General features: G+C 43.2%; 1 protein-coding gene across 1 annotated transcript in view; it reads right to left on the bottom strand.

Moving 5' to 3' along the window:
* Positions 1-13,537, bottom strand: part of LOC143986826 (uncharacterized) — a 133,785-nt gene that overhangs the window by 57,767 nt on the left and 62,481 nt on the right. The gene's annotated exons all lie outside the window — the stretch shown is intronic.

Here is a 13,537-nt window from a genome sequence, read left to right as displayed (position 1 = left end):
TTTGATTGACTGGGAAGCAAACATATGATTTGAAGAGGTTGTCTTAAACTAAGCTCCCTACTACCCGTGAGTTGGACTTAAAATCCATATAAACACTATGGGTCTGGAATGGAATTCTGGGAGTACCTAATTCAATTTTTTTGTATTCTTTTCATGGGGTGCCCCTCAAAATCTATATCAGACCTGAAGAGTCTGGCATAAAATTTAGGGGGACTCCACACCATTGTTCATAAGATTCCACTTAAAATTCATACCAGATCTGAAAGACCTAGTATTACATTTTTTTTTTGGGGGGGGGGGCTTATGACAGTTTTTTCTTGCTTTTTTGTTAGGGTTGCCCTTATAATCCATACTATACCTGAAAAGGGAAGGATTTCGCACACATTTCTCATACTATGCACATCAATGAATATGTTGGGGGGAATGAGTCATTGGCTATTGGGATGCTGCCTGGAGCTGGCTCTATAACAACCAGGAGCCTTGAGCAGGATGCTTTCACATTTTCTGTCTCCTAAAAATAACTCAAAACACTATTAATGCCATTAATGTCTAAACCGCTGGCAACAAAAGTGAGAATACCCCTAAGTGAAAATGTCCAAATGTTGCGCATTTAGCCATTTTCTCCTCCCCGGTGTCATGTAACTCATTAGTGTTACAAGGTCTCGGGTATGAATGGGGACCAGGTGTGTTAATTTTTGTGTTTTTGCTCTCACTCTCTGGTCACTGGAAGTTCAACATGGCACCTCATACTGGTCACTGGAAGTTCAACATGGCACCTCATGGTAAGGAACTCTGAGAATCTGAAAAAAAAGAATTGTTGCTCTACATAAAGATGGTCTAGACTATAACAAGATTGCCAAGACCCTGAAACTGAGCTGTAGCATGGTGGCCAAGGCCATACAATGGTTTAACCACTTCCAACGAATGTCATATGACATCCTCTGCTTTCTGTGGTGATATCTGAAAAATGCCTGCAGCTGTAGGCCTCCTCCAGATATAATTTTTTTTTAGCCGGCGGTTCCGTATACCATAAGAATTATCATAGCAGCAGTTCAGCCACTTGATCGTTCTTACAGGCGATGGGAGTGGACGTCCCCCCCTCCCGCTACCCTCCAGTGCTTCTCCGGGCTCTCCTGTGTAATCGGGGGACCCAGAGAAGAACTCTGATGCCACTGGAAGGAAGTCATAGAGGAAACCAAGGAACAGATGGTCCTCTGCAATCTCTACGACTCTAGGAGGCCCATGTATGACATCACAAAACAAAGCCGGGGACTCGGCTAGAAAACATCAGATCATTCATTTTTTTTACCTGATGCTTTCCAGCCTGGAGGAGAGATGTGGGGTCTTATAAATTTCCCAGGCTCTTGGCATGATCAGTGATCCTAAAAATCTCCAAATAAAATTTGTACATTGTTTGGCTGTGGAGGGTTCAAAACAGGAATTGACAACTTTGTGAGGGGTGCTTCACAAAAATTGGTGACAGAGCACATTTATCATTCATCATGAGCAAACAATATTAAAATATTGTGGTGTCAAACTGTTCTAAGTTCCAGGGGTACAAGAAGTTAATCATTGCAGATGTCTTGTGGATAGTGATGGACGAACTTCTGACGGGACGTTTCGCGAACGTGCCCAAATGTTCGCAAACCGCAGGTTCGTGGTGGACCTCATTCACTTTAATGGCAGGCGAACCTTAAAAACCTCCAGGTCATACATATTGTCAGCCACAAAATGCTTACTAGCTGTGCACACATAGTCCCACAACATGGGCACTGACATACCAGAAGTATTAAGTGAATCTGGGATCAACAACGACAAGCATTCTTTTTTCATCTGTGAAATTTTGTCAATTCAGGAGCTTATGAAGGCAATGGAGGAGAGGCAAGGTCAGGCCAGACTATGAAGGGGGTGCAGGAGATGATCAGTACCACAGTCAGGGCAGCGCAGTCCAGTGCCAGTGTCCCAGTGTGCCAACCTGTACTTGAGTCCCTAACCCCTCCCTCTGCCTGGCCCTCACCCCCACCTATGCAGGGCTCCACTGCAGTGGTCCGGAGGTGCCAGTCCAGTGCTGATCCTCAGTCATGGTGCTAGCGCTGCCTGCTGATTGGCTTCTCTGCTGCTATCTCTCTCACTGACACCAGCAGGGGCGTAACTATAGGGGGTGCAGCAGTCGCGACCGCAACCGGGCCCTGTGATGCAGGGGGCCCATGCAGCCCCCTCTACATATGGCCGGCAGCAGCATAGGCAGCTAGGGGTACCAGTGCACCATGCACACGGGTGGCTGGAGGTGGAGGGTGACTAGCAGAGCTCCATGCTCGACTATCGCACTGGCTGCTCTTTAGTTGTGCATTCCCTGCATGACCTGTGTCCTCAGCCGGCTCCTCAGAGTACCCCTCTCCTGCTCCATGCAAACACACAGATGCAGTGCACCCCTATGAGAGCCGGCTCCCTGGAGGACACTGCAGGCTTGTCTGCCACCCCCCCTCCTCCCCCGTCATACACAGATGATGAAAGGTCTTTCTAGGAGATATGCTGATCACCCGTCCAACACACTGGATGGAGCCCAGGCCAACATGGATGAGTGCGTGGCCTACAGCTTGGTCATGGTGAGTGAGAGGACCCCATCCCCCACACACCATTACATACCCCCTCCATCTCCCCCTTGGGGCAGGGACCCCTTCTCACGTGGGGACAGGGACCCCCACCTCTCCTGGGGACAGGGACCCCTTCTCATCTGGGGGCAGTAACTTCATCTGCCCTGGAGAAAAGGACCTCATCTCTTCTGGGGACGGGGACCCCATCCTGCTAGGGACAGTCCCCCAATGGGGCACCTAAAAATTAAAAAAAATATAATAAAAAAAATGACTGATACCAGTGGTGGAACTACAGGGCTCACAAAGGTCATACCTGTGACCACGCCCTGGAGTTCCACCGCCGGACTCAGAGGGAAGGGCCCTGGCTGGGGTTCAGGGGGTCCCTTCATGGTTTCTTGCATCAGGGCCCTGAAGGTTCTAGTTACGCCACTGGACACCAGCACTGAGATAGAACACTGACACCAGCACCGCGATAGAGACTGAGCACTGACACCAGCACCGAGATAGAGAGCACTGACACCACACCAGCACCGTGATAGAGAGCACTGGCACCAGCACTGAGATAGAGAGCACTGACACCACACCAGCACCGTGTTAGACAACACTGACACCAGCACGAGATAGAGAGCACTGACACCACACCAGCACCATGATAGAAAGCACTGACACCAGCACCGAGATAGAGAGCACTGACACCACACCAGCACTGTGATAGAGAGCACTGACACCAGCACCAAGATAGAGAGCACTGACAGCACACCAGCACCATGATAGACAGCACTGAAACCAGCAGCGAGATAGAGGGCACTGACACCACGCCAGCACCATGATAGAGAGCACTGACACCAGCACCGAGATAGAGAGCACTGACACCAGCACCGAGATAGAGAGCATAGACACCAGCACCAAGATAGAGAGCACAGACACCAGCACAGAGATAGAGAGCACAGACACCAGCACCAAGATAGAGAGCACTCTCACCAGCACCGAGATAGAGAGCACTGACACCACACCAGCACCGTGATAGAGAGCACTGACGCCAGCACCGAGATAGAGAACACTGATACCAGCACCGAGATAGAGAGCACAGACACCAGCACCGAGAGAGAGCACAGACACCAGCACAGAGATAGAGAGCACAGACACCAGCACCGAGATAGAGAGCACAGACACCAGCACCAAGATAGAGAGCACAGACACCAGCACCGAGATAGAGAGCACTGACACCAGCACTGAGATAGAGAGCACTGGCACCACACCAGCACCGTGATAGAGAGCACTGACACCAGCACCGAGATAGAGAACACTGACACCACACCAGCACCGTGATAGACAGCACTGACACCAGCACCGAGTTAGAGAGCACTGACACCAGCACCGAGATAGAGAGCACTGACATCACACCAGCACCATGATAGAGAGAACTGAAACCAGCAACGAGATAGAGAGCACTGACACCAGCACTGACACCAGCAACTCGCTGCGGGACCAAAAAAATGACACCGCTCAACCTCTTCAAACAGGTGGGTATGTGCATATAGCACAGTGTGCTTTTTTTGGACAAGGAATTGAGCCAAATGAAGAAAGAAGGTCCGTGTGCTAGATTATATAAATTGTTTATAGAGTTATGCATATACATGGTCTACTGGTCACATGTGTTGAATTCCTCCTAGATCCATGTCTCATTCATTTTTATAAATTTGAGTTAGGCAACACTCTCGTGAGCTAGGTGAGTATGCTTATCGGTCATGATCCCCCCTGCTGCGCTGAACATCCTTTCGGACAGGACACTGGACGAGGGGCAAGTCAACAGTTCTATTGCAAATTGTGCAAGCTCTGGCCAGAGGTCAAATCTGTCCACCCAGTAGTCCAGGGGTTCATCACTTCTCAGAGCATCCACATCGGCCGTTAACCCGATGTAGTCGGACACCTGTCGGTCTAGGCATTCCCTGATGCTGGATCCGGATGACACCTGACGATGGGTCGGCTGAAAGAATGATCTCATATCAGAAGTGACCAACACATCTTCAAACCGCCCTCTTCTTGCAGGCACTGCTGTATTGGTACCCGCAACTCTTTCTCTGGGAGTGGGAATTTTCCCTCTGCCAGCGCACGCAAAAGCAGAATGCAGCATTTTTCTAAGCAATTCCCGTAAGTGCTCCATTCTGACAGCCCTCTGTGATGGTGGTAACATTTCTGTCAATTTGTGTTTGTACCGGGATCTAAGTAGGTTGCCACCCAGTACTGGTCCTTGACCTTTATGCTTTTTATACGGGGGTCCCTGTTAAAAGACTGGAGCATGAAGGCCTCTATTTGCACTAAACTGGAAGCGGTGTGGTGGCCTGGCTCCTGCTCATCATCCAGGATAATGTCGCCCTCCTCGTTCTCCTCTCCCCATCCATGCACAACAACAGGGATCCCAGAAAGGTTTAAAGCATGCTCTTCTTGTTCCTCCTCATCCATACCGTCACCATCCTCCTCTGACTCCTCTTCAGACTCCTGTTGTTGACTTGTCTCAGATAGAGTAGCCCCCCTGGGAATTCATCCAGCATTGTGATTTCCTCATCTTCCTGCTCCTGCTCCTTCACGGCTTGATCAATGACACAATGCAATGCACGCTCCATAAAGAAGGCGTAAGGTACGATGTCACTGATGGTGCCGTGGCTGCGACTGACCAGTTTGGTAATCTCATCAAATGGGCGCAGAAGTCTGCATGCGTCGCCTATAAGCAACCACTGGCATGGTGAAAAAAAAAAAACAAGCTCCCCAGAACCTGTTCTGCCTCAGAGTTCATACAGGTAGTCATTAACTGCACGTTTCTGCTGGAGCAGCCTATCAAGCATATAGAAGGTTGAGTTCCATTGCGTCGGGCAATCACAAATAAGACATCTGACCGGCAGATTGTGTCGCCGCTGAATGTCAGCAAGGCGAGCCATGGCCGTGTAAGATCTTCTGAAATGGGCCGAGATTTTTCTGGACCCCAGGGTATTTGACAACGAATCACTGCACGACCAAGTTTAAGACGTGTGCCATGCTTGGCACATGTGTAATTTTGCCCTGTTTCAATGAGCTAAGCAGATTGGCACCGTTGTCACACACCACTCTACCAACTGTCAAATTGATTCAGCTGCAGAATCGGTCACTTTGGCACTGCAGTGAACTATAATATGCTTTCTATTTTTGAAAGAAAGTATATTATAAGTGTATTACAACCCTATATACTGTACACCTATACCAGACCTTAAAAGGACTTTTGTGGACCTAATAGTAATAGCTAGTGATTACAGACTGATTGTCCCTGCTCCACACAACGTCCTTTCCCTACACTGACAAAAGACAGAATGTAAAATGGCCGCCAGATTAGGTCTATTTAAAAGGTAGGGGTAATGTCCATGTGCTGAAATGTCTCAATTGGCTGTCCTGTACCCCATGATGGATGTGTCATGGGTCAAAGTTCTTCACAATGTAAACATATATGTCCGCCGCGAACAGCTCCATAAGTACGCCGGTTTGGCGAATCGCGAACGAGCAAAGTTCGCCACGAACCGACCTCCGGGTGAACCGCAAGGCCATCTCTACTTGTGGAAGGCCACAGGCCATTGAACAACCTGTTTCTACCATAAGCCATCTGTTTTGAAGGCTGGTTATGGCTGATTACTGTTAGCATGCTGATATATAAACAGCTGTCATTTTGTGGGTTTTGGCTTGGTAAGAGGCTGCAATCAATTAGTGCTGGTGGGGAAATCTTGAGACTGATTATAGTCCTTGCCCATGGAAAACATATGACATGATTTACAATGGTGGTGGAACCCGCCTACACATAAATACTACATTTAGACATAATTTATGCATGGACCTTTGTCGGGAGTTATGTTTAAAACAACATAAGGAGAACAGACTACTTCCCTATATGAAGTTACACATTTGGGATTCAAACCCAGAACCTCAGTGCTGCTAGGCAGAAGAGCTGACCTGTGAGCCACTGTACTGCTACATGTGGAGCCCTTCTACATAAAATACACATATACTGCATTTCTTTGGACATATAGGTGGTGGAATTACATTAGTCAGGAGTTATTCGACTTGATTTATTCTTCGATATTTGGTGGTTCTTGGTGTGTGAGTATAGAATAGTGATGTTACCCTCTGATTTTTGGGAATGCCATTTGTATTTATGATATTGGTGCACATATCATATGTTTTGGGCTCAAATTATGATAATTTGGAAATAATAAAAAACACACAAACTTGTGACTCATATTAAATTTGCAACAGCAATGGTGTTGTTTATGGTTTGTAAAGACACCTGTGTGAGTTTGGGTAAAAAAAATTGTGAGATGGAGAGCAACACGTGAGAGATACAAAGAAACATATATTTTGCCAAAACATGAAAACATTACACATTCTAGCATTCTTAAAAACAAAATAGATGAAGAAGAAGCAACACTGTTGCAAGGATAATTTCTTTGAGAGAAAGATACATTTCATCTCAACATGAAAAGTATTTATTTGGGGAAGTTACAATTATACCATTAGAATTAATGACTGAAAATTGCATTGGGCTACATAATTTCTAATTTTCACTCAACTTTCACTCATTCAAAATGCTTTTAAACCCAGCTTTCATTTTGGTATTTAGTATAATTCTTGGTAAAAAGGGCATGGGGGTGAAAATGAGAGTAATTTGCATGTCTGAGCATGCTCAATTGTGCTAGCACCTAGTTGTAAAGAGGCGGGAATTTATCTTATCTCAGACTTTGAAAGATAATTCAGTGTATATAACACTTTTTAATAGACATTATCATCTGAATGCATTTTTGTCCGCATTTTTGGGGATTTTCGTGTTCATTTTAACAAAACAATAACAAACAAGCAGAATCCGAATGATACAAAATAAAAAAATGCTTTATTTTCGTATCCATTATATTTTCATATTGTTGCGACAACAGTTCAATATAGATAGATAGAAGATTCAACATGACGGTGACAATAGCGATCTGTGTCTATTGAACCTGCAGTTGATTGTGCCTAACCTAACTCTATTAGTTCAAGATTATTCAACATAGTGAGAAAAGATTGGACATTATACAGACATGAAGATTTGACAAAGCAGCTAAAAACATACGATCACTGCGAGCGGTCATTCTAATGTTGTTTGACTAGTAATACGGTAATAATTATAATTATTACTAGTCAAACAACATTAGAATTCTACTATAGCTTGTGATCGTAGCGTCCTCTTAGAACATCCGACAGACACCATAAGCCTTCAATTGACAGATTTGACCTTAATTAATTTGGATTTTCATATGAGTGCATTTAACGGAAAAAAAAAAAAATGAATTTCGGTAGTAACTAAATAAATTCATTTTTTGTACAAAACCAAAATTCCGATACAAAATATTTCAGTGTGCACATGTCTACTTTTTAACAGTTTAAAAGCAGATTATCTTTAAACAATATAACACATATTTAAGTACCATCTAGGTGAAAAATAATGCTCTAAACATTATTTCTATGTGCAATACTCCAGGTCCTAGCAAGAGTAATGCCGCATACACACAGTCAGAATTTCTGACAACAAATGTTCAATAGGAGCTCGTTGTCGCAAATTCCGACCATGTGTAGGCTCCATCGGACATTTGTTGTTGGAATTTCCGACAACAAACATTTGAGAGCTGGTTCTTTTTTTTCTTTTTCGGACCGTCAGGCAGCCTGAACTTACTTTGTGGGAATTTTTAATTTTTTTATTTTTTAATAAAGGACTTGTCCCAAGCTGTGTCTTGTCTTTTATAACATTTTGACACTTTTTTTGTGAAATGGTAGGGGTACATTTGTACCCCATTACCAATTCACACAGGGGGAGGCCAGGATCTGGGGGTCTCCTTGTTAAAGGGGGAATCCAGATTCCGATAAGCCCCCCCAGACCCCCACAACCACCGGGCAAGGGTTGTGGGGGCAAGGGTTGTGGGGATGAGGCCCTTGTCCTGATCAACAAGGGGACAAGGTGCTTTGGGTCGCTACCCCAAAGCACCCTCCCCATGTTGAGGGCATGTGACCTGGTACAGTTCAGGATGGATTTTGAGGGGGCCCTATTTTTAATTTTGGCACAGTGTTCCCCTTAAAATCCACACCAGACCTGAAGGGTCTGGTGTGGATTTTGGAGGGACCCCTACATCATTTTTTTTTAATTTGGTGCAGGGTCCGCCTTAATATTCATATCATACCCAAAGGGCCTGGTAATGGACTGAGGGAAAATCCCGTGCTCTTTTTTTTCAGTTATCTGTATCTATATTGCTCAGTTTTGTTTTAAATTACAATTTTTCCTTTAGCAATGTAATTTTGCTGTGGCACTGTTCTAAAGAGGGGGGGAAATGTGCCACTTTACAGGCATACTATAGACACCTCCCAGGCACGATATTTAAAGGAATATTTTGTTTTTATTGTTTTACTGTAAGCATTAAAAAAAATCACTGCTCCCAGAAAAAGGTCCATTTAAAAAAAAAATTTGCATTGATACATGTCCCCTGGGGCAGGACCCGCGTCCCCAAACACATTTTATGACAATATCTTGCATATAAGCCTTTAAAATTAGCACTTTTGATTTCGGTGCTCGCGCGTTCTGACAAATTTTTTGCCTGTTCGCATGTTCTGCTGCGAACCATACAGGAGAGTGTTTGGCTCATCCCTAATCCCCAACATGTTTTGGACTTAATCCAACTGACTGGTCACATTACTGATAGGAAACACCAGCCACAATCCATCCTCAATTAATTCCATTGAGATGGTATTATGATTCCTTCTTCAAGCCCTGAAGAAGGGGGGAGGCCTTTGTCCCTGAAATGTGTTGGTTTTTTCTGATGTTCTTAGCAAATCTAAATAAATTCAATCCGAGTTTATTGATACACAATCAATATTACTTATTGAAGTCACTTTGGCATGAAGAAATTCATATATAATAAAAAAATACCACCCAGAAAAAAATAGATAAGATATGTGTTTTATGAACCTATATTACTGGCTAAACAGACCAATTTACTTATACATATATATATATATATATATATATATATATATATATATATATATATATATTAAAAGGGTGCTACACCCCAATGTGTATTAGAGCACAGAGTACCATCTCCCCTTATTATTAGTTATGATCTATGGTATTCTGGTCCTTAACTTTCAGCAGCAATTTCAAAAAGGTGAAAGAAAAAGAAATAGAAAATAATAAAAAAAAGGGGGGAGGGGACATATAGCGGGAAGGGGAGAGGGGGGTAGTGAGAAGGTGGGATTAAATAAAAATTAAAATTAAAGGTAAACTAGTCAGAAGTAGGTATCCATAAGGAAATTTCACTTAGTCATATTTGGGGCCTACTATGATTCCATAGAAAGATTCTAGATTCCTGCTGACTCCCTAAATGTCATCCAGGGGGCCCATGTCTGGCTGCACTGTTTATGTTTATCCAATTCATGTGCAAGAAGAGTCTCCATCCTTTCAATATAATCCATTTCTGTGGCCAACTCATTTACAGAGAGGGATTGAGTTGACCGCCAATGCCACAATATAACCGATCTTGCTACTGTCAACCAGTGTCTGAGAAGACCTTTTTTGATATTTTTAAAGGAACCTGGTAAAATTGAAGGCAAGGTGATTTGAGGCGTATTGGGGGCTACCCCCCCCCCCCCCATGTGACTGTAGTACACAGCCGTATAATCCGGTCCCAGAAATCGTAGATTTGAAGGCCTTCCCATGTGATGGAATTTTAATCTAAATTAAAACATATTTCAAGAAAGATTGAAGTTTGTACCAGAGACGTGCAGTCAGGGGAGGCAGAGCCATAAACACCCAGGCCAATTCTGACACTTCTTTCCTACATGTAATTAACATAATTATTTTGCTAGAAAATTACTCAGAACTCCCAAGCATTATATATAATGTTTTGGCAGACACACTAAGAAATAAAAGGGTGGCTGTTGCAACATTTTATGTTACACGGTATTTGCGCAGCAATTTTCCAAATGTGTTTTAAAAAAGAAAAAAAACTGTTTCATGAATGTAAAAAAAAAACACTAAAGATAACCCGATTTTTTTTGCATAATGTGAAAGATGATGTTATGGCGAGTAAATGGATACCTAACATGTCACACTTTAAAATTGCGCACTTGTGAAATGGGGCCAAACTTCAGTACTTAAAAATATCCATAAGCGATGCTTTCATTTTTTTTTTTTTTACAGGTTACATGTTTAGAGTTACAGAGGTCTAGTGGTAGAATTATTGCTCTTGCACTAACAATTGTGGCGTATGTAACCCGTGTGTATCTGGCTCTAATATTAGCCAGTGCCTCACCAGCCACTGACCTCACCGCACGTCCCTGGTTTGTACTAGGTACTTCTAACCACATACCTAGAACTCAACAAATGTGACTCAAAGGTTGGCCAAGGCTGGGGAGATTCTTTCTAAAGGACAATGAGCCCCATCTTTTCTCTCTGAATTAATAAATAATCTCTAAAAAATGATGTGTCCAATCTCCTCTCCATCACTGAACCACTTACCCGCAAAAGCCACTTGAAGCAGGATGATCCCCAGGAGGACAAAGAGAGCTCCAACTGTGGAAGGTCTCATGGCTGCTTACTTGAGTGAATATCTGTGTTGTAGCTCCAGCTCTGGAATTTATATCAGAAACTCTAATGGGAGGATAATGGTAAGACTGGAATGGGAACCGGTTTGGTTTCTTTGTCTGCAGTGCTTTTCTATGAGATGTAGAACATCCACTATTACATACTATTTATGTTTTCCTATTCACAGCAGTCATGTCAGCTCTTTTACATCACACATTAATTACTAATTACTTTTCTTTCTATGTCCATAAATAATTGGCAGATTAGTGTGAGTACATTGCGTGGAAATTATTTTATTACTACACATGTTCAATGCACTCCTAGTCTCACCCATTATTAAATCTAAAGATAGTGTCACTCGGCAAATAAAATGGCAAAATCCATTCTTTGATCTGGGAAGTTATTTCATATCTCATCCAAAGTTATATTTTATTCTGTGATTGTTTCCCTTTTTATGAAATATTTTCTCTCATATTTTTGTTTTTTTAACTACTTCGCGCCCAGGCCAATTCTGACATTTCCCTCCTACATGTAAAATTCCTAATTTTTTTGCTAGAAAATGACATAGAACCCCCAAACATTATATATGTTTTTTTAGCAAAGACCCTAGAGAATACAATGGCGGTCGTTGCAACTTTTTATCTCGCACGGTATTTGCGCAGCAATTTTTCGAACACGTTTTTTTCAGGAAAAAAACAGTTTCATGCTTAAAAAAACAAAACAGTAATGTTAGCCCAATTTTTTTGCATAATGTGAAAGAGGAGGACACGCCGAGTAAATAGATACCCAACATGTCACGCTTCAAAATTGCATGCGCTCGTGGAATGGTACCAAACTTTGGTATTTAAAAATCCCCATAGGCGACGCTTTAATTTTTTTTACTGGTTGCATGTTTTGGGTTACAGAGGAGTTCTAGAGCTAGAATTATTGCTCTCGCTCTAACGTTCGCTCACATGTGTGGTTTGAACACTATTTTCATATGTGGGTGGGACTTACGTATGTGTTCGCTTCTGTGTACGAGCACACGGGGACAGGGGCACTTTAAATTTTTTTTTATTTTTTTATTGTTAATTTTATTTTTTTAGTTTGACACTTAAAAAAATAAAAATAAATAAATTGATGACTTTTATTCCTATTACAAGGAATGTAAACATCCCTTGTAATAGGAATATGGCACGATCGGACCTATTTACAGTGAGATATGGGGTCAATAAGACCCCATATCTCACCTCTAGGCTGGGAAGAATAAAAAAAAAGCGATCCTGGCTTCCTAGCCAGATCGGCGCTCCTTAATTTGAATACAGAGGCCGGGCGTGACGTCATAACATCGCGCCCGGCCTCAGAACGATCATAGAGACTCCGGGGATGATCTGGTCCGCCAGAAATCTCTATGGTAACTTGCGGGGGCCGGTGGATCCTGTGACTGACTCACCGATGGAAGCAGTGAGTCGGTACAAGCACTGGCCCCCCTCCCGCCGCCCTTAAGAATGATCAAGTGATGGAACAGCCGCTATGATCATTCTTATGGTGCAGGGAATCGCCGGCTGAAAACGGCAATATCTGAATGATGTCTGTGGCCTCAGGCATCATTCAGATATAACCACCGAAAGCCCATGACGTCAATAGACGTAGTATGGGCGCAAAGTGGTTAATGCAGTTCTGCAAAACAAATAAAAATTTTGGGCGGTTTACATATGAATGGCAAAAAAAAAGGAAAAAAATATATTGTCAAGGTAAGAAAACGGAAAATTGAATTCAAATACCGTAATTTTCCTTTTCTGACGAGCTCCATGGCAGCACAGCTGGGTATAGGTTCTGCCCCCCATGCCTCCAGGACTTAACTCATAAATTTGAGCCCACCTACAGCCTCAGCATTCTGTAACTAGTCTTACCAAGCTGGATGGGATCTGTGCTGCCATGGAGCTCATCAGGAAAGGAAAATTACGGTAAGTATTTGAATTCAATTTTACGTTTTCCTGACGGCTCCATGTCAGCACAGCTGGGAACTAACTAGTCAAAAAAGGGATAATGTCAGACAATCCTTAATTCTGAATAAAAAAATAGAAGCCAGGTTGCCTCTGCCAAACACAACTGTCATTAAGCCATGAATATGAATATTTTGGTGCCCATGTAGCTGCCTTGCAGATAGTTTCAGACACTCGGCCTGCTGCCACTCTCAAGATCGAGACCCTTCAAGTGAAGGGTGTCATGATTCTCCTGGCAAGGCCAACCCTTTCAACTTGTAGCAGAAGGAGATAATCTTTACCAACCAATAATCTTGCTGGAAGCTGTAAAATCATTATGTACAACACCTGGA

Source organism: Lithobates pipiens, unplaced genomic scaffold, assembly GCF_037356315.1.
Source record: "Lithobates pipiens isolate NorthernLeopardFrog02 unplaced genomic scaffold, aLitPip1_a1.2 Scaffold_18, whole genome shotgun sequence".
NCBI classification, from domain to species: domain Eukaryota; kingdom Metazoa; phylum Chordata; class Amphibia; order Anura; family Ranidae; genus Lithobates; species Lithobates pipiens.
This window is presented reverse-complemented; position numbering and strand designations above follow the sequence as displayed.